The sequence below is a fragment of the Lepus europaeus genome, chromosome Y, assembly GCF_033115175.1.
Source record: "Lepus europaeus isolate LE1 chromosome Y, mLepTim1.pri, whole genome shotgun sequence".
NCBI classification, from domain to species: Eukaryota; Metazoa; Chordata; class Mammalia; order Lagomorpha; family Leporidae; genus Lepus; species Lepus europaeus.
Window position 1 is genome coordinate 29194942 of NC_084851.1, and position 21040 is coordinate 29215981.

At 37.0% G+C, this 21040-nt stretch overlaps 1 non-coding gene across 1 annotated transcript; it reads left to right on the forward strand.

The window, feature by feature from the left end:
- Positions 1 to 5939: 5939 nt before the first annotated feature.
- On the forward strand, positions 5940 to 6011 carry TRNAA-AGC (transfer RNA alanine (anticodon AGC)). The gene has a single exon. It is a non-coding gene; the product is annotated as a tRNA-Ala (tRNA).
- The last annotated feature ends 15029 nt before the right edge of the window (positions 6012 to 21040 follow it).

A 21040-nucleotide genomic window follows, 5' to 3' on the forward strand; every position in this document is an offset into this window, starting at 1 on the left:
GTTACCTATTTGGGTTGTCCTTTTCTTCAGACATATTGGTGGTAGGTTCTACAGTGATGTAGGCCATCCATGTCATCTTTGACTGAGCTTGGAAGAGGTTGGGTTTTGGGGGCAAGTCTCTGCGCAGGTGAGTGACTCCTGCATTGAGCCCTAACAAGAGAACTTGATGTGAATGCACTAGCTTGGGAGTCATCCTCAATTTTAAATTAGCAAAAATTGTGTGAATCATGAGGTACAGTGTGACACTTTAATCACGTATACAATGTGCACTGATCAACCCAGGGTTATCAACATTTTCCCTTCCTTGGCATTTTTGTGATTGGAACTAGGAGCTACTTTCTTGTATTTGCTCACAAAATATCTACTAGGTTATCATTACCCTTCTGTGCTATGTGACATTAGGAACTCAACCTTTCTAATTCTGATCTGCCTTCCATTATTCAACCTCCCACAATCTTGTTAAGATACACTGGCATTTCTGAAAAGTAAAAGAAAACTTTGGAAAAGGGAAGAAAAGCAACACCAAAAGGACAATTTATATCTGGAATGTGAAGGTACTGCTATGAGTTCATGGAAAATGAATTGTGAAATGTGTTTTCCACAAACTTATTTGAGGATCCCTTGTATGCATGGGTTTCAAATTTTTCGCAGAATAAATCTGTCATTAAATTCTACTTTCCATGAGCTTTTAAAAAGTACTCTCATATTAGGTCAATTCATAGTCTCTGAAAATAAAATCTTCAAAACCACCACAAATAGAAGATATGCAGTGATGCACATTCTTAAATACCAATGCAGACATATTTGGCTTTATATTGCTGAACAGATTTGGAATCCTGAACATCTGCCTTGGTTTTCCTCTTTGTGCTGTGTCAGTGTTATCTGCAGATGTAGTGTAGCTCTTCCTACCTGTTAGGGTGTCACTGTATGACTCTGTGACCAGAAATTCTGCTCTATTGCCTGATTGTGTATGTGTTATTTTGAACTGATAGAATCTGAAAATTAAAGCAATTTTGCCACAACTTTTATTTCCTCATTAAATACTATGAAGGTAGCTATTACCATGGCAACAGTTGTTATGGCATCCACTCAGCACTTTGCTAATAGAAGACCCAGATATTTCCTGCTTCTCATCGTGAATTCTCTGTGAGGTACTCTTATATAAGCATCTTTTTTTTGACAGGCAGAGTTAGTGAGAGAGAGAGAGAGAGAGAGACAGAGAGAAAGGTCTTTCTTCCATTGGTTCACCCTCCAAATGGCCACTACCGCCAGCATTCTGTGGCTGATGCACCACGCCAATCCAAAGCCAGAAGCCAGGTGCTTCCTCCTGGTCTCCCATGCAGGTGCAGGTCCCAAGTACTTGGGCCATCCTCCACTGCCTTCCCAGGCCACAGCAGAGAGCTGGACTGGAAGAGGAGCAACTGGGACAGAATCTGGTGCCCCAACCAGGACTAGAACCTGGGGTGCCAGCACCACATGTGGAGGATTAGCCTAGTGAGCTGTGGCGCCAGCCTATGTAAGTATCTTGTTGCCTTTTTTTTTAAAGATTCATTTTATTTATTTGAAAGAGTTGCACAGAGAAAGGTCTTCCATTTGCTGGTTCACTCCCCAGATGGCCACAATGGCCAGAGCTGCACCTATCTGAAGCCAGGAGCCAGGAGCTTTCTCTGGGTCTCCCATGTGAATGCAGGGGCCCAAGGACTTGGGCCATCTTCTGCTGATATCCCATGCAATAGCAGAGAGCTGGTTCAGAAGAGGAGTAGCCAGGACTGGAAGTGGCACCCATATGGGATGCCAGCACTTCAGGCCAGGGCTTTAGCCTGCTGTGCCACAGTGACAACCCCTCTTGTTGCATTTAAAAAATATACCTAATGTTTAGGTGCTTAAACATTTGATGTTGCCAGCTCTGGGAACAGATACCGATATATAACTCCTCTTTAGTGCAAATTATTTTCCATTAGAATAATTACTTTCCTCAAGACTGCAATTGGAGGAACCAGCCAGTGCTCTGTAGCACTTGATAAATGGAGTAGATACCTGCTTTCCTCCTTTTCAAAGTGTATGTTTCTAATCATAAGATGTTTTAAGTAACAATAAAATGTTTTAGATTATAGAAAATAATATACAATTGTCCCTCAATATATGTGGGGTTCATTCCAGATGCTCGCTAGATATACAAATCTACACATACTCAAGTTCTTTATATAAAATAGCACATCATTTTCATTTGATTTACCTGCATCCTCTCTATGCTTATATTCACCTCTATATAATATTTGACACTGACTAAAATGTAAATGCTATGCAAATAGTTCTTTTACTGTTTTGTCTAGGTCGAAGTGCCAAGAAAAAAGACCTGTACATATCAGTACAATTTTTTTATATCATCAATTGATTGAATGCACAGATGTGGAACCACAGATATAGGGGGGCAACCATACAAACCATAGCACATTTAAGGGACTCCCAGATTTAACAAATGCTAAGATGTTCTGTTTTGTTTAGGTTATTTACTTATTTGAAAGGCAGAATTGAGAGAGAAAGAGAGAGAGAAAGAAAGAGAGAGATTTTTCATCTACTGGTTCACTCCTCAAATGGTCACAATAGCTAGAGCTAGGCCAATCCAAAGCCAGGAGCCAGGTGTTTCTTCTGGGTCTCCCAAATGTGGTGCAGTGGCTCAAGTACTTGGATCATCTGCTGCTGCTCTCTCAGGTGCATTAGTACAGAGCTAGATTGGAATTGGAGCTGCTGGGACTTGATCTAGAGCCCATTGTGGATGCTGGCACCACAGGTGGTAGCCTTACCTGCTACACCACAGAGCTGGCACCAGAATGTTTTCGTATTCAATCAAAAATTTCTCAGGTACTTGTGATGTAACAGGCAAGAGCTACCACCTGCTATGCCAGCATCCCATATGAATGCTGTTTTTGCATCCCAGCTGCTCTACTTTAAGCCCATTAAATCCAGCTCCTTGCTGATGGCCTGAGGAAAGCAGGTTAATATAGTCCAAGTGTTTGGATACCTGCCACCCATGTGGGAAACCTGGATGAAGCTCCTAGTTCCTGACTTCAGTCTGGCTCAGTCCTGGCTGTGATGGCCATCTGTAAAGTGAACCAGAAGATGAACACTTCTCTCTCTCTCTCTCTCTCTCTCTCTCTCTCTCTCTCTCTCTCTCTCACACACACACACACACACACAGAGAGACATACACTTTCACATGTGTAAATCAATCTTTAAAAAATAAAAAGAAAAATAATACTTTCTCATGGAAATAAAAATTAAACATAACTAAAGCTTTATCTTGGGCTGGCATTCTGGCACAGCAGGTTAAAATTTTGCTTGCAACAAAGCATCCCATGTGATCAACACTCATCTTCTGCAACAGTTTCTCTCTCTCTCTCTCTCTCTCTCTCTCTCTCTCTCTCTCTCTCTCTCTCTCTTCTTATCTCCCTCCCTCACTCCTTCCCCCCCTCCCTCTCTGTATCTCTCCCCATTTCAAAGAAATAATTCTGAAAAAAATAACACAAGCCTACCATCCCCTTCCCCAAAGTTACACTTTATCCTGAAATGGACTTATATTCTCTTAATTACTGAGCCTGTTTAATGTTACAAATTGGTGTAAGTACCTTGTATTAGTTATCCATTGCTGTGTAACAATCTTCCCCAAAGCATAGCTATGCAGTTTCTGAGGGTCAAGGATGGATAAATAGCTGAGAGGCTGACTCTGGCCCCAGGTCCGCAGGGGTCACATCTAGTCACTAACTTGGTGGTTGGCAGAAACATTCCATTAATCATCATGTGGACATCAGCACAACTTTCCAACCAAGACAGGATACTTGGTAATCCCATAGCAAATAATCTGAGAGGTAGTGCAACTGAGCACCCAAGACAGAAGCTACCATGTTTTTATAACCAAATATTCAATAACCTTGGCTCTATTCTGTTGGTTCCACCAGGCAACTTTGGTGTGTGTAGAAAAAGATTAGAGGGGACACCAGCAAGGAGGGTTCTTTGGGTGTCACTATTGTGCTTCCTACCGTACCTTTACAATAGAACATTGAAGGGCTGGTATATAGTTTGGATTTCTTCATTTTTTTTTTCAGTTAATAAGAATACCATGGCACTTTGTTAGTCTTTTCTCAGCTTGTTAGAAATACATTTTGTAAACTTTCCATGTTGCTACAAAGAGTATTCTTTGTTTTTACTGCTGTATTCATATCCAATAGTATGAATAGATCTGTATTCTGTTACCTAATCTCTGTTGATTGACTTTGGAGTGATTTCTAATTTTTGTAGTTACAGATAGCACAAAAAGAATAGTTTTTTTTGTCATAAATGGAATCTTATGGAATTGGAATTGCTTAAGTGCTTTGGTATGCCAGTTTTCAGCATTCCTGAAACTGTCAAATTTGTTTTCAGAATAGCCAGTTCACCAGAATCATATAGGAATTTCAATCTCCTTGAACTACTACCATGTTTTTTTTTTCCTATTCTTGGCCAATCTGTGTGATAATGTCAAATTTCTATTGATACTACCATAATCACATAACTTGAGATACATTTATGGGATTTTGAGCTTGTTTTCTGAGGGTGAGTTTCTCTGCTATTATTTCATGTGTTTTTTTCTACTTTTCCACTGATGTTTATTAGTTCCTATAGATATTAATTTTTCTAGGTTATATCTTCTAGTCCTGATTTTTATTTTTACCTGTTTTGGTATTTTTATTTACTTTTTTTTCAATGTAGTGAAATCAAATTCATCTTTTGGCTCATGACATTCTTTTTTAAGATTTATTTATTTTTTTGAAAGTCAGAGTTACAGAAAGAGAGAGAAAGAGAGAGAGAAAGAGAGGTCTTCCATCATCTGGTTCACTCTCCAATTGGCCTCAACAGCCAGAGCTGCACCAATCCAAAGCTAGGAGCCAGGGGCTTCCTCCAGGTCTTGCATGTGGGTACAGGGGCCCAAGGACTTGGACCATCCTCCATTGTTTCCTAGGACATAGCAGAAAGCTGGATCAGAAGTGGAGCAGCTGTGACTCAAACTGGTGACCATATGGGATGCTGACACTGCAGGTGGTGGATTTGCTTGCTATGCCACAGCACCAGCCCCATGACTTATATTCTGTGCCTTAAGAAGTTCTGTCTTAATCTGAGAAAAGATAATTTTTATTTTTATACATATCATATGCTTTTTTCTTGTTTTCTCCTAAAATGTCAAGAATATATTTTTATAAGAACAGTTGATGTTTTTGAATATTTGTTGAGTATATAATGTTTTCCATCTGATTTTCCAATATTTTTATGAAAAGTTTAGTATACAGAAAGAAACAAAATCATACAGTGATGTTCTACATACCTGCAATCTAGAATTAGTGATTTATATTATTTTGCTCTGCACCAGTGGGTGTGCAACTGCATATGTAAATTTTGTTGAACTCATTTCAGGTAAGTTGCAGATATTATGACATTTCAGTCCTCAATATTTCATTATGCAACTTAAAATAGGGACAGTCTCCTACATAAATGCAATACCATTATTACAGCTAAACAACTAGTAATAATTGCCAAATATGCTATTATATCTAAACTATCTTTTAGATCTTTCCAGTTGTTTAAAAGATGTTGTTTTAGCTGTTTGTTTAAAGTGCAAAAAACAATACCTTTGTAGAATCTATTGTATTCAGTTTTGTCTGAGTATTTCCTAATGGTTTCATTTAACTTATTTAATCTCATCTTTCTTGTAAGCTTGAAATTAAATCTGTAAACTTCGATTCAAGCAAAATATAATTTGGCACTATCCTCACTGAAATATTAATAACTTCTTTATAATGTACCAACTCCCTCTGTACCTGGGCTATGGCTCAATAGGCTAATCCTCCGCCTTGTGGCGCTGGCACACTGGGTTCTAGTCCCACTTGGGACACTGGATTTATATCGTTGGGGGTGTAGCTCAGTAGTAGAGCACATGGTTAGCATTCATGAGGCTCTGGGTTCGATCCCCAGCACCTCCAGGCCTCTCCATGAGCTTGGCTTGTTCCAAAATCACAGACTATTAAGTGTTTTTCTGTTTTGTTCTAGTACTATTGGTTGAACTCTGTAATTAACACATAATTATTCTTAGGTGTTTAAATTTTAACTGAAAAGTGATCCCTGTTAAATATAACAGTAGGAATAATAAAGGGAGGAGATGTACAATTTGGGACATGCTCAATTGGACTTGCCCTAAATGGTGGACTTACAATCATGCCAGGGGATTCCAATATTTATCAATATCCTATTTTGTCTTAAGAAAGAATTCTTATTCCCTGAAGTATACCACAGGGCTAGAGTTTTTGAGTGATAATAGAACTAGGTTTGTAGGGCTGTACATCTCTCCTTATTCTTTTCATCCTGGAGTTTTGCACATGTATTCGACTTGTCAAGATCTTTAAAAAATCTTTTTGAGATTAAGAATTACATTAGGCCGGCGCCGCGGCTCAATAGGCTAATCCTCCACCTTGTGGCGCTGGCACACGGGGTTCTAGTCCCGGTTGGGGAGCCGGATTCTGTCCTGGTTGTCCCTCTTCCAGGCCAGCTCTCTGCTGTGGCCAGGGAGTGCAGTGGAGGATGGCCCAAGTGCTTGGGCCCTGCACCCAATGGGAGACCAGGAGAAGCACCTGGCTCCTGGCTTCGGATCAGGGCAGTCCGCTAGCCGCTGCGCACCAGCCAGGAGAGCCATTGGAGGGTGAACCAACGGCAAAGGAAGACCTTTCTCTCTATCTCTCTCACTATCCACTCTGCCTGTCAAAATAAATAAATAAATAAATAAAAGAACTACATTAAATTTATAGATTATAGATTAATTGATTGCTATATTGTGTCTTCCTCATGAATGGTGCCCCCTCTCTGAGACAATCATATCATTACCTAAATCAGTTCCCCATTATTTTGGGACCCATGGTTTATAATACAGATGTTCCTTAGTCTTTTTAACTGGTTCCTTATTCCAAATTTTATTTTTGTAGCAATACATGCTGTAATAGATATCAGTGAAATATGTTCATTCACATAGGTGAAGGTAAACCTCTAGATTAAACTACTACAACTAGAATTGCTGAATTAAAGACTATAAGAACTCATAATTTTGATAAATATTGTCATATTTTTTAAAAAGATGTATTTATTTATTTGAGTAGCAGAGTTACAAAAGGCAAGGTGAGACACAAAGAGAAGTCCTCCATCTGCTGCTTCACTCCCCAAATGAAGCAACGACCAGAGCAGGGTTGAACTGAAGCCAGGAACCTGGAGCGTCTTCTGAGTCTCCCACATGTGTAGAGGGGCTCAAGCACTTCCACCATCTTCCACAGCTTTCCCAGGCCATAAGCAGATAGGTGGATCAGAATAAGAGCATCTGGGTCATGAACTAGTGCCCATATGGGATGCTGACACCTCAAGTGGAGGTTTAGCCTATTATGCCACAGCACTGGCCCCATCTTATTGCCTTTTGTAGATGTCATGATCATTGGATCTGGGTCCAGTTCTCTGGTAATATATGTGATGGTTTGTTTTTCCAGTAAGCCTGGCCAATATAGCCTTCTCAGACTTTTAGGAATCTTGCCAATCTGATAGGTAAAAGTGATGATTTCAGGATTGTTTTTGTTAATTTATGCCAATGAGGTTGCATTTCTATACATATACCTAAACTCACTTGTCCTTTTTTAAAAACAATCCATACATATTTTTGTCCATTTTTTTGTTTAGTTATTAGGTTTTGTTCTATTGATTTGTAGAAGTTCATTATGCAATGGAGTAATTACCTAAAGTAAAAACACATTACCTAAAGTAAAAACCCTATGATTCATATCTTATAATTTTTTAAAGTTTTTTATATATTTGAAAGATAGAGTTACAGACAGAGAGAGGGAGAGACAGAGAGGAAGGTCTTCCTTCTTTTGGTTCAGTCCCAAATGGCCACATAGGCTGGAGCTGGGATGATATGAAGGCTGGGTCCAGGAGCTTCTCCTGGGTCTTCCATGTGGGTACAGAGGCCCATGAACTTGGGTCATCTACTACTTTTCTGGGCATAGCAGAGAGCTGGATTGCAAGAGAAAAAACTGGGACACAAAGTGGCACCCATATGGGATGCTGGCACCCTAGGAGGAAGCTTATCTCACTATGCCACAATGCCAGCCCCCATACCTCAGAAACTTTTAAAACATTTCTTATAATGCATTTTGTGTTAATATGTTTACTACTGTGTATTTAAATATTTCAGTTTTGGCTTTGAGTTTCTTGGGCTTACTGCCACATTTTAAATGGATTTGTCTTACTGAAATATAATATTTAGTGATTTATTCAAGTTCTTCTATGTTTGGTTACCTTTCCTGGATGTGTGCATTAACACTCCCACCACCACCCTCACCCAGTGACAAGCTCATTTCCCGTAAGATTTATTGTAATCTATCTTCATCAATCTGAAATCCCACCAATATTCACACCAAATTCTAGTACACACTTGGGAGAATTTTATTTATTTGTGTATTTTCTATTAATTTCAATGATACATCTTATAGCATTACTTCACATTCATTGTTTTTTTTTCAAAAATATCAGCTCTACATTGTTAATTTTTCTTTTCCATTATGAATGCTTACTTCAGCTTGTTTAGTCCTTTAAACATCTTCTTGTTATGTTAATGAGTTTGTAATAATTCTATGCAGAGCTATGGTATGAATTTTTTAAAAGATTTATTTATTTATTTTAAAGAGTTACACAGAGAGAAAAGGAGAGGTAGAGAGAGAGAGAGAGAGAGAGAGAGAGAGAGAGAGAGAGAGAGAGAGAGAGAGATCTTCCATCAATTGGTTCATTTCTCAACTGGCTAGAATGGCTGGAGCTCATCTGATCCAAAGCCAGGATCCATGAGCTTCTTATAGATATCCCACATGGGTGCAGGGGCCCAAGGACTTGGGCCATCTTCCACTGCTTCCTCAGGCTATAGCAAAGGGCTAGATTTGGAGTGGAGCAGCCAGTACACAAACCAGTGCCCATAGGGGATGCTGGCACTGCAGGTAGCAGGTTAATCTGCTATTCCACAGCACTGTCCCCATTAAAAATATTTATTAAGAGGATTCCAAGATGGTGGAATAGGGAGTGAGATTACTGCTCTAGTCTAGGGGAAGACAGTTGAAAAATAGTAAAGAGAGTGCAATCTCAGGTAAGAGACTTTGAACCAAATTAGAGGGACACTGTGGACCTCTGTGGAGTGTGTGGATGCACATGAATCATGAATCCAGCAGCCAAGAGCCTCAGCACCAGTTTGGAGAGTGAGGCAAGACCAGACTGCAGCAGCCCAAGCCATTGGCAATAAAGCTGTGGGAAGAGCCTTGTCTGATCTGGGTTGGAGCTCTGTGGGGTACAGTGTACCTTCCAACCTGGAGGGGAAAAATGACCACATTTCTCTTGCTCTGTCCACTAGGCACTGGCATCCTGTAACTAGCTGAGAAAGAGTAGGCACCATTTTGGGCATATGTAATGGCTGTACCAGCTTCTGTCTGTGTGCCCAGCAACCAGCTAAGAGGAATCACTTAAGTATTCTGGGATAATTGACAGGGTGCTGGTGTTCATAACTGTTTGCTGGGGCTGTGAAAACATTGTGGCTGCATTGGAGGGCACAGGGTGTGGTTGGTCTTTGGGCAGTCAGTGCAAATGGCTCCACATGCTCTTGGCTCCCTGATTCCCTGGTGAGGGTCACTGCTGCAGGATCCATGATCACACCAAGGACTGTACAGATCCTTTGTACTGTTCTTATAACAGCATAGATGAATAGTGTAGCAACTGTGGCTAGCACCTAAGCATTGGTCTCTTCGGAGGATAAGAGGTGAGCATGAACTACACTAATAGAGCTGATCAAACCTCCCCTCTGATAAAAAAAAAAGATATTTAACACAGACAAATTTGGTTTCAATGTGGACACTTCCTTCAACTTGGAGCACTAAAGAGAACTATCTCTGGATATTCACCAAAAGAGCAGATACTCCACTAAGCCACAGAGACATATTCCAAGATAAAATCCATAACAGGGACAAATAACTAATAAATATCAAGTATCTCCAAAATTGCCTAAAAAATGTAACAATTCAGGAAACAAGAATAGGGAAGACAACATCTTGCCCACAAAAGAACACAACACTTCAATACCAGAATATGAAGATGAAGAGATTGAAGAAATGCCTGAAATGGAATTCAAAACATTGATTGTAGGATTACTTAGAAGTAATCAGAAGCAAATCCATGAATTAAAGAAATCCATATATGACATGAATATTTTCTGATGAAATTGATATTATAAGATAAATCAAAATGATATATTAGAAATAAAGAATCAATAGTTCAAATTAAAAACATGGTAGGAAGTCTTAACAACAGATTCAGTGAGGCAGAAGAAATAACACACATGTTAGATGACAACTCAATGAATTATTATAGTAAGACGAAAAGTAGAGAAGAAAATAAATTAGAAAAATTAAAAAACAGTGTGGAGTTTTATGAGATTCTATGAAATGACCCAATATACAGCTCTTAAGTAATCCTGAAGCAGTGGAAAGAGAATGGATTTAGAAGGCATTTTTAGAGAAATAATTACAGAAAACTTCCCTAATTTGGAGAAAGAAAGTAGCATTCAAGTATGTGAAGCACAAAAAGCTTCTAATAGACAAAAGAAGAAAAGATCTTCATGACACATTTTAGCAAAACTCTCCATAGTAAAACATAAATATTCTAAATTGTACATGATAGAAACTCCAGATTACCTTCAGCTTAAATTCATAGCTGGCTTTTCATCAGAAACCCCAAAGCCCAAGAAAGAATGGCAAGATATATGCCAAGTCTTAAGAGAAAAAAAAGTCAACCAAGACTATGGTACCCTTCAAAGCTCTTATTTATGAATGAAGATGAAATAAAGACCTTCCACAACAAACAGAAATTGAAAGAATTTCTCACAACTTGCCCAGACTTAATAAAAGATGATCAAGTATGTCCTACACACAGAAACACAAAAACATGGTCATTACTGTGAAAGAAAGTGAAGGCAGAAAATATCCCCATGAAAGTACAAAGGGAATCCAAAGTAAACAATATAAATATTTATGGGAAAATGGCAGTGCCAAGTCATTATCTGTAAATAGTTACCTTGACTGAAGATAGCCTCAACTCTCCAGTTGAAAGATACAGACTGACTTAATGGATTAAAAACAAAACCAGTTTACTGCCTAGAAGAAACATATCTCACCAAGATGATATATACAGACTGAAAGTGAAAATATGGAGAAAGATATTTCATGCTAACAGAAATCAAAAGAGTTGGTAGAGCTACTCTAATATCAGACAAAATAGACTTTAACATAAAAAGTTAAAAATGACAAAGAAGTGTACTATGTAATGATTAAGGAATAAATTCAACAGGAAAATGCGACTATACTAAATGTATAAGTACCTAATTACAGGACACCTGGCTATGTAAAGGAATTGGTGAATTCAAAAGGCCTCCATAGCCTTGGCAACTCATGACAAGAGCCTAGGGTGATTACTGATGCCATAACAAGATTGTCAATTTGTTAAGTGAACAACAGGCATCATTGTGCACTTACTCCTCATGTGGGATCTCTGTCCTTAATGTGCTGTACATTTGATTTAATGCTATAACTAGTACTTCAACAGTATTTTTTTTTCACTTTGTGTTGCTATGTGGGTGCAAACTGTTGAAATCTTTACTTAATATATACTAAACTAGGCTGGCGCCATGGCTTAACAGGCTAATCCTCCACCTTGCGGCACCAGCACACCGGGTTCTAGTCCGGGTCGGGGCACCGATCCTGTCCCAGTTGCCCCTCTTCCAGGCCAGCTCTCTGCTGTGGCCAGGGAGTGCAGTGGAGGATGGCCCAAGTGCTTGGGGCCTGCACCCCATGGGAGACCAGGAGAAGCACCTGGCTCCTGCCATCGGAATGGCGCGGTGCGCCGGCTGCAGTGTGCCTACTGCGGCGGCCATTGGAGGGTGAACCAATGGCAAAAGGGAAGACCTTTCTCTCTGGCTCCCTCTACTGTCCACTCTGCCTGTCAAAAAAATAAAAAATAAATAAAAATAAAAATAAAAAATAAATAAATAAAAATAATATATACTAAACTGATCTTCTGTATATAAAGAGAATTGAAAATGAATCTTGATGTAAATGGAAGGGGAGAGGGAGCGGGAAAGGGGAGGGTTGTGGGTGGGAGGGAAGTTATGGGGGTGGGGAAGCCATTGTAATCCATAAGCTGTACTTTGGAAATTTATATTCATTAAATAAAAGTTTAAAAAAAGATCTTAAAGGAACAAGTCCTGAATTTAGAAGTATACTATTAAAAATTTCAACAACAATGGGATATATTTTTCCATAAAAATCCATACAGAGTAAAAAATAAAAGTCCTTGAAAGAGTAAAGCAATACCTCAGATGTAGATGGCTCTGAGAAATTTTGAATATAAAATGTAGGTAAGTTACTTTCTGAATGTTGAAGGAATTGGCAACAGAATTAAAAATTGAACAAATTTATTCAAATATTCACAGTGCTACCACTGGCACATTATTTGATGACATAATTGGGCAATATTCATAAATTCCAATCCAAAGCAAAGATTAAAATATTTCTAATACTAGAGTATAAATTCCAGGGTGATTACTGTTAGTAGAACTGTTATTTTGTAGGAGAGAAAACAAAGTGATAAGAAAATTGAAGGAAATCTGTTAAAGTACATTTCACATGGGAAATAAGGATAAATGAATAAAAATAATACAAAGATCTTAGAAATCATGCAAATCTCAAGGAAAGATATTTCTATTTACAGATATACTTAGGAAGTTCAAAAATTTACAGTCCTCTGAAAGACCAGAAAATTCCCCTGCAAATTGAGAATGGTGGGTCAAGAAGGCTTTGAAAATTTGGGAACATGAAATAGATACAAAAGAATTCAGATAATTTTTACCTTGTTGATGTCACAAAAAACAGCAAAAATGGCCTAACTATAGTAGTAGACCTGGCTTATAATAGGGTGTTGATGATATAAACAGGTAACAAGAATGAAAATGGTAAAAAAAAAAAAACCTAATCATGTTTTGCAAAAGTTTAATTTTTATTTACATTGGAATGCAACAAAGTGAGAGGCTAATTAGAATTAAAAATAGAATGCACATAACAATATAAAATGATCCTGGTATTTCTGTGAGTACAACTAGGTAAAAATGGTAAGAGTAATAACACTGAGAAGCAATTATATAGGGAATGGTTAGAATTATTGATCAAATTGACACACACAAAGAATATAAGCAAAACCACTCTAACTCTCTTATAGAATCATTCCTGGTGAATACTAAACTTAAAATAAAGACACTTGTATTGAAAATTGCAAGTTGTGGGATTTCAAAAAAAAATCTTAGTTACATCAAAATTCCTCAAAAATAAGCAAAGGTCATCTGAAAATGAGCATGTAAATAGATTCTAAGTGCATATGAAAGTTTATGAATAGAAAATTAGCTAGACAATTTCTAGAATGGACAGGTCATTGTCAATCTCACAGTTAAAATTAAACCAATAAAAAAGAGAGGAGGAAGAATGGAGGGAGCATGGAGGAGGGTGGGGAGGGTGAGAAGTATTGCTATGTTCCTATATCTGTATATATGAAATACATGAAATTTGTTTACTATTTAAAAAGAAAAGAAGTCAGTAGAAAAGAATTAAAAGAAAACTATGCCACACTTGCATTTTGGCACTGTGGACTAAGCTGTCATTTGCATTGCCAATAGTCCATATCAGAGTACACGTTCCAGTTCTGTCAGACCTGTTTCCAATCAAGCTCCCTGGTAATGAGGGAAAAAGAAGATGACCAAAATGCTTGGACTACTGACACCTACAGAGGAGGCCCAGATGTGTTCCCAGGCTCCTGGAATTGGTCTGAGTCAGTCATTGCATTCATTTGTGTGCTGAACCAGTTGATGAAATCTCTCTCTCTCTCTCTCTCTCTCTCTCTCTCTCTCTCTCTCTCTCTCTCTCTCTCTCTATGTAGGTGTGTGTATATGTGTCTCCCTTTGTGCCACTGCATTTCAAATAATTTTGGAAAAAAAGATTGGTCTTGTCCTAGAGATGGCATAAAATGAGAGAATGATGATATATATAGATAATAATTCAAAGACAAAATAAAAATGAAAAAGTCATTCACATATAATCTTATATATAATATTATAATTTTTCTGAGTATAAATTTGTAAGTTTATAGAATTTATTAACTTTCAAGCAAAGGATTTATTTTGAAAAATAATTCTAAAATACTATTAAATACTTCTAAAAGTTCTAAAATGAAATTTGTCAATTTAATTTACAAATAAATACATATAAGTGGCAAAAACATAAATCCAAAATAATTTATTCTACTTAATTTTAAAGCAAGGATATAATAGTATCAATATAAACTCAAAAAGAGAAATGCTTCAAGGATATTTCTGGCTGACATTTCTCCTTAGAATTCTAGGCATCCTAGGAGATTATGGTCAAGGAAATCAAGGCACCACAAAAAAGTATCAAATCACTGGTAAAGGTAGTTTTGTAAAATTGCTGTATCCTCTGCCAGTTTGAGTCCCGTCTGCTCCACTTCCAATTCTGCTCTCTACTGTGGTCTGGGAAAGCAGTAGAAGATGGCCCAAGCCCTTGGGGCCCTGCAACCATGTGAGGACCTGGAAGAAGCTCCTGGCTCCTGGCTTTGGATCGGCACAGCTCTGGCCATCGCGATCAATTAGGGAGTGAACCAGCAGATGAAAGACCTTTCTCTCTCTCTCTTTCTGCTTCTGCTTCTCCTTCTCTCTCTGTGTAACTCCAACATTCAAATAAATAAATTAATAAATCTGAAAAAAAATTGCTATGCCCTCAACACTATAAGCTAAGGCAGGTGAGGTACTTTTGCCTTGTTCAAGAAAATGTGTTGCTTTTGGATAAATAACTCTCAAAAGGTAGAAAACAGCTCAAAAAGCTTAAAACTCATTAAGGTGTATATTTATTTGAACAAAAATCTCAATTATGACACTAGGTGGAGGACTCTGTTATAGGCACTTAAATGGTTAATTTGGAATCTCATGGGGCCTTTTTATTCCTATTATAGTTCTCATTTTCCTGGTTCACATATCCTTAAAGAATTCATTGTCTTTATCTCCCACAAAAGCAATGCCATCACACTAGAGATGGTTCTGCAAATACAACCTTCCATGAATCTCCTCCAGTTCTCTTGAAGTCCACTGAATAGATGCTGTGAATCTGGGCCCACAATCTATTGTCATCATCACTGAACTTCAAAAGGAAATGGAGCAACCATTGGCCCAAACTTTCCAACAGGATTTGGCTGATGGTCTCAGAGAGGGTAATGTAGGGCTAGGGAACCCATAAGTTAGGAATCTGGTGGTGGGGGGATGGGAATGTTCCTACTTAGTCCAAATATGGAAAATGTTTCTTCTTCCTCCTTCCAAGGAGCTAGCCTGTTTGAATGCATGCCCTAACATAGCATTAGATTCCCTACTGTGCACATAAAGCACTCGTGAACACATGAACTTCTCATATCTCAAATCCCTTACACCCCTATGCTCAGTGCCTCAGAAAGTCCTTACAAACCCCAAAGCCTATGTTCATAACAAGGTTCCTATTTTGAAATTTAAACTATTATATGATGTGGCGTTTCCTTGATTTATATTACAACAATTATCTTTATTTTTGACTGTGAATTCAAAAGAAATGTTTCTCATCCAATTCTTTTTTAAAAAAACATTTCTTCAAAAAGTGGAGATATATAGAGTGACAGACAGAGATAATTCATCTATTTATTCATTCCCCAAATGGCAAAAGGACTGGCACTGGGCCAGACTGAAGCCAGTAGCCAGGAGCTCTGAGTCTCCCACATGGGTGACAGGGACCTATGAACTTGGGACTTCTTGTGCTTCTTTCACAGGCACATAATCTGGGAGTTGGATTGCAAACAGAGCATCCAGGACACAAACCATCACTCACATGGGATGCTGGCATTGCAGGCTACAGCACAACCTGCTGTACCAAAACACCAGCCTAGCAACCTAATTTAATGCAGCAAAGGAGAGGAGCTAGCTGAAAGCTTAGTGCAAGGATTCTATGCCTGAATTGTAATACTCCTAAAACCAATGCTGTGATAATTTTGTTGTTTTTAAATGATTTTAAAATCATTTGTGAACAAAGAGGACTATATCTCATCAAAATAACATTATAGGAATTATTTCCTACATTTACTTGAGTTTCTCAAATTAACAAAGGGATCACATACCATATCATATTAACAGAGAGCTATATCATAATCATGCTGCAGCTGTAAACTCAAATTAGCACTCTTATATGGGATGCTAACCTCAGAAGGAACAGCTTAACTTGCTACACTGCAATGTCAACACCTACAATATCATCCTATGAAACTTTATATGCATGTGAATTTGCAAAACCATACCCTATTCTCTTTGCATGGATTCAAGGTTTGTAAATAATATGGCATACTCAAACTTTATAGCCGTTGGAGCTTTGAAGTAATATAGTGAAATATTTTGATATCAGAATTTCTGATCAGTCCTATTAACCAGAACTCTGAGTTCTACTACATTGTTATTTTTTTCCAGGCAATATGATTTTTTTATTTTATTTTGACAGAGTTATAGACAGAGAGAGAGAGAGAGACAGAGAAATGTCTTCCTTCCATTGGTTCACTCCCCAAATGGCCACTACAGCCAGCGCTGTGCTGACTCGAAGTCAGGAGTCAGGTGCTTCTTCTTGGTCTCCAATGCGGGTCCTCCACTGCCTTCCTGGGCCAGAGCAGAGAGCTGTACTGGAAGAGCAGCAACTGGGACTAGAACCTGGCACCCATATGGGATGCTGGCACTGCAGACAGAGGATTAGCCAAGTGAGCCATGGCACCGGCCGCACAATATAATTCCTTAGATTTAATTTTATTTTTTGGCTTTGATCTGAAGGTGGGTATGCCTTTAATGTCAGATCGGAACTCAATACCCAATATGAAATACCCAATATTGAAAAGGCTGTGTCTTTATGGGGCTATTAGGTCCTGAATCTGATGTTATGAAAGGTGTGTCTTGAAAAATTCTGACTACTCCCATGATAGGAGGACACATAAAGACTTCTAGTAGGCAGAAAATGAGCTGTCAAAAGATAAAATGTGCTTGTGCCTTAATCTTGGATTTTATAACCCCTAGAATTAAGTTACAAATTTCTGTTTGAATTACCCTTTCCAAGGTATTCTGCATCCTGAAGGGCCTAAGATATCAATAAACTATTTTGAAATGTCTACAAGGAAATAAAGTGTGTTAATTGTTAATGTTTATGAATCCATGAAGAACATCACAATTTCTTTTGATATATTCTTAGGAAATTCACATTTTCAAGTATGAAATAGGTCTTCCTTAAATTCAGCTTCACTTACAGATTGATTGTTTTACTTTTTTTTTTTTTTTTTTGCTTTTTAGGATTTTTCTATATTGTTTTTGGAATCATACTGTCAATATACACACACATTAAATTCTACATAGTTTCAATTGAAGTTGTTTTGGATCTGTAAATTAGTTTACTTTAGGCAAAAATTGGCATTTCAGCAATATTGAACTTTCTCATACATAAATTGGTATCTGCGACTTATTGCACTTTATTTGATATATTTGCCAGTATTTTCAGCACACATAGAGGACTATTTTTTTGCAACTGGTAATTGCACTGGTTTGGTTTTAAAATTCATTCATTGATAGCAAATAAAATATAACTGCCTTTGAATATTAATCTTGGAACTGGCTATAATTGTAAAATAAATTTATTTGATTTATTTCTAAGGCAGAGTTATGGAGAAAGGACACAGAGAGAAATAGATCTTCCATCTGCTGTTTTAGTCCCCATATGGCCTCACTATCAGGCCAGGAAATATGTTGCTTACCTTTTATGGATATATATGGGATTCTAAATATTCCTTTAATTTCTAAAGTTAAAGTAGTTGTAAGTGTTGTTTTTAAATTTCCCTTCTTAATGAATTTCATTGGTATATTTTTCACCCATGTTGCTTATGTCTCTTTTTCAGTCTATTTCCTCCACTGAGCTAGTCGTTTCTACTCAGTTAACCACAATATGTTTACTTCATAAGTATCCATTTCTTATTTTTTGTCTTATCTTTTAGATTACCATCACATCCTATAATAAAGTCAGTGGTACTATTTAAACCTATGGCCAAATTGACTGAGTTTTTACTATGAGGTCATGCAGTCTATCGAATTTCTTTATGTTGTTCTGACAACCAACATGTACTTATATCCCCGAGGCATCATAGGCCTGCCTGATATTTCACACATTCTATATAATACATTTTAACTTATCTGAATTTCTAGGAGACTACATTTGCCATCAATGAATGAAAGTTTCTGTAGAATAGATCCAGATACTGGCTTCTTTAAGATTATTATATTAACAGGTTTCATCTTTGATTTAACATTTCATAGAAAAATTTTCCTTCATTTTCCCTTATAAGGCAAATGTAGTTATATTGTTTCCAGCCAGTTCCCTTATAACTACTTATTGCTCTATTAATTTTGTCGAATTATCCATTGTTTCTCATTGTATTTTTGATTTCATAACATCTACTTCCTTATTTAATATTTTTGTGCTTGAGTTTTTAACTGTCATCTCCTAAAATTGTTTCTATGCAACTGTGGGTATGTTAACCTCAGGCCATCTTGCTTCACTTTTCATTATGAATTGTTAATTGGCACAAAGTTGTGTAAGTTCTGGGAACATTCATGCATAGTTTTCAAATATATTTTAGGTAAATATGGTCATTACCCCTTTTTAGGGTATCATATTTCTCAGCAATTGTGAATATTTCTGAAACTATGAGATTAACTTAGACATTTTTTAGCATGTCAATAGATTGTCTCTAGATATGGTTATCTTTTTATTCTAGCACCTGGTTGTTTTATTTACATTTCATGGTAAATGTTTATTATTATTTATTGTAATTATAATAACCTAGTTTTCTTTTAAATCTACATGTCAATATTTTATTAGAGGTAATCAGTTTTTCCCATTGTAATCACAATGTATTTTATTATAGATCTATATTTATTCCTTATTTTTGTATTTGAATTTATAACAAGTACTTATATATCTCTTTTATACTGCATGGTGGGCCAGTACTAACACTGTGAATGTATGACCATCTTGTTGGTTATTTTAATTATGAGTTCATCAACACCATCAAAATATTTTCAGACACCTAAGGCTCATCTGGTCATTCTTTCTGCATAATAATTTTTAAATTTTTTCTGAGTTTTTGAGAATTTTCATTTATTTTTGATTCTTGAAAATTTCAACATAATAATTCTAGATATATTCTTCTTTAATAGCATTGTGGTAAGTCATATGATCTTTGGTTTAGTTTTCCTCAATTTTTTTTATTTTAATTTTAAAGTGTAGTTTTATTGGCCTATTTCACACTAACATCTCTTATATATCCTTTTCTTACAATTATGAATCCCCCAAATTATTAATTTCTCCTCAGTAATTATAGATGTTTTTATTTCATCAATGTCCTTGATTTCATAACATATCCTTGATTTATGCTTCCTATATATAATGTAGTTAAAACTATTTTTCAGCAGTTTATCTGAAACTGGCTTGTTACTCATCTGTTGCTTTTAACAAGCCTCTTATTTTTTCACAGTAATCACAATATGTATATCAACAATTTCATCCACTTACCATTTTGTTTCTTCCTTTGAAATTATAACCACTTTTGTGTATCATAATATCTAGTTTAAGCTAATCCTGGTGTTGTGATGCTGCCAAACAACTGTTGGCTTTTTCCTTATAATATGTCATAACCCCCCTGAAATTATGTAACCCTATCTTTGCAAATTTTATGAATGCAATTGTCCAGATAAAATTTAGACAAGACCTGATCATTCACTCTTTCCAGATAACATATGTTGCAGATTTTGCTGATTAATTTTATGAGAATTTGTTTACCTTTTAATTTTGAAATTGTGTGACAGTTCTGGATAATGGAAACAAATTTTTAAAATATCTATGTTATTGATCTTGTTTTAGCTTATTATTATATTTACTTATATAAGGTGGACAAATGACTTTATTTAAGAGCATAGTGATATTTCCCACCTTAACCCTCCCTCCTGCCCACATTCTGAACCTCCTTCCTTTTTCATTTCTTATTCTTTTTTTTGACAGGCAGAGTTAGACAGTGAGAGAGAGAGTCAGGGAGAAAGGTCCTCCTTCCGTTGGTTCACCCCCCAAATGGCTGCTATGGCAGGTGTGCTGTGCCAATCCAAAGCCAGGAGGCAGGTGCTTTCTCCTGGTCTCCCATGGGGTGCAGGGCCCAAGCACTTGGGCCATCCTCCACTGCACTCCTAGGCCACAGCAGAGAGTGGGACTGGAAGAGGAGCAACTGGGACAGAACCAGAGCCCCAACTGGGACTATTACCCAGAGTGCTGGCACTACAGGAGGAGGATTAGCTTAGTGGGCTACAGTGCCAGCCCATTTCTTATTCTTTATTTTAACTTTACAATGACATATTTTTAGTTTATACTATACTAGTTACATTAACCCCCTACTAAGTAAATAATTCAACAGATAGTAAGACAAAAAAAAACAAAAACAAAAACAAAAAACAAAAAAACCTGTTCCACAATGGTAGAGACAAAGTCTGTAAAAAGAATAAATTCTCAAAATATCAATTTTACTCATATACATTATATTTTTGTACTCTATTAATATTTATGTGTTGGAATATTACTCAGCCATAAAAAGAATGACATCTTGTCTTTTGCAAGAAAATAAATGCAACTGAAAACTATTATAATGTTGAAATAAACAAATACAAAAGAAGACAAATTCCAAATGGTTTCCCTGAGCTGTTATAAGTAATAAAATATAAAAAAAAAGATTTTTAAGGGCAGAGTGTAAA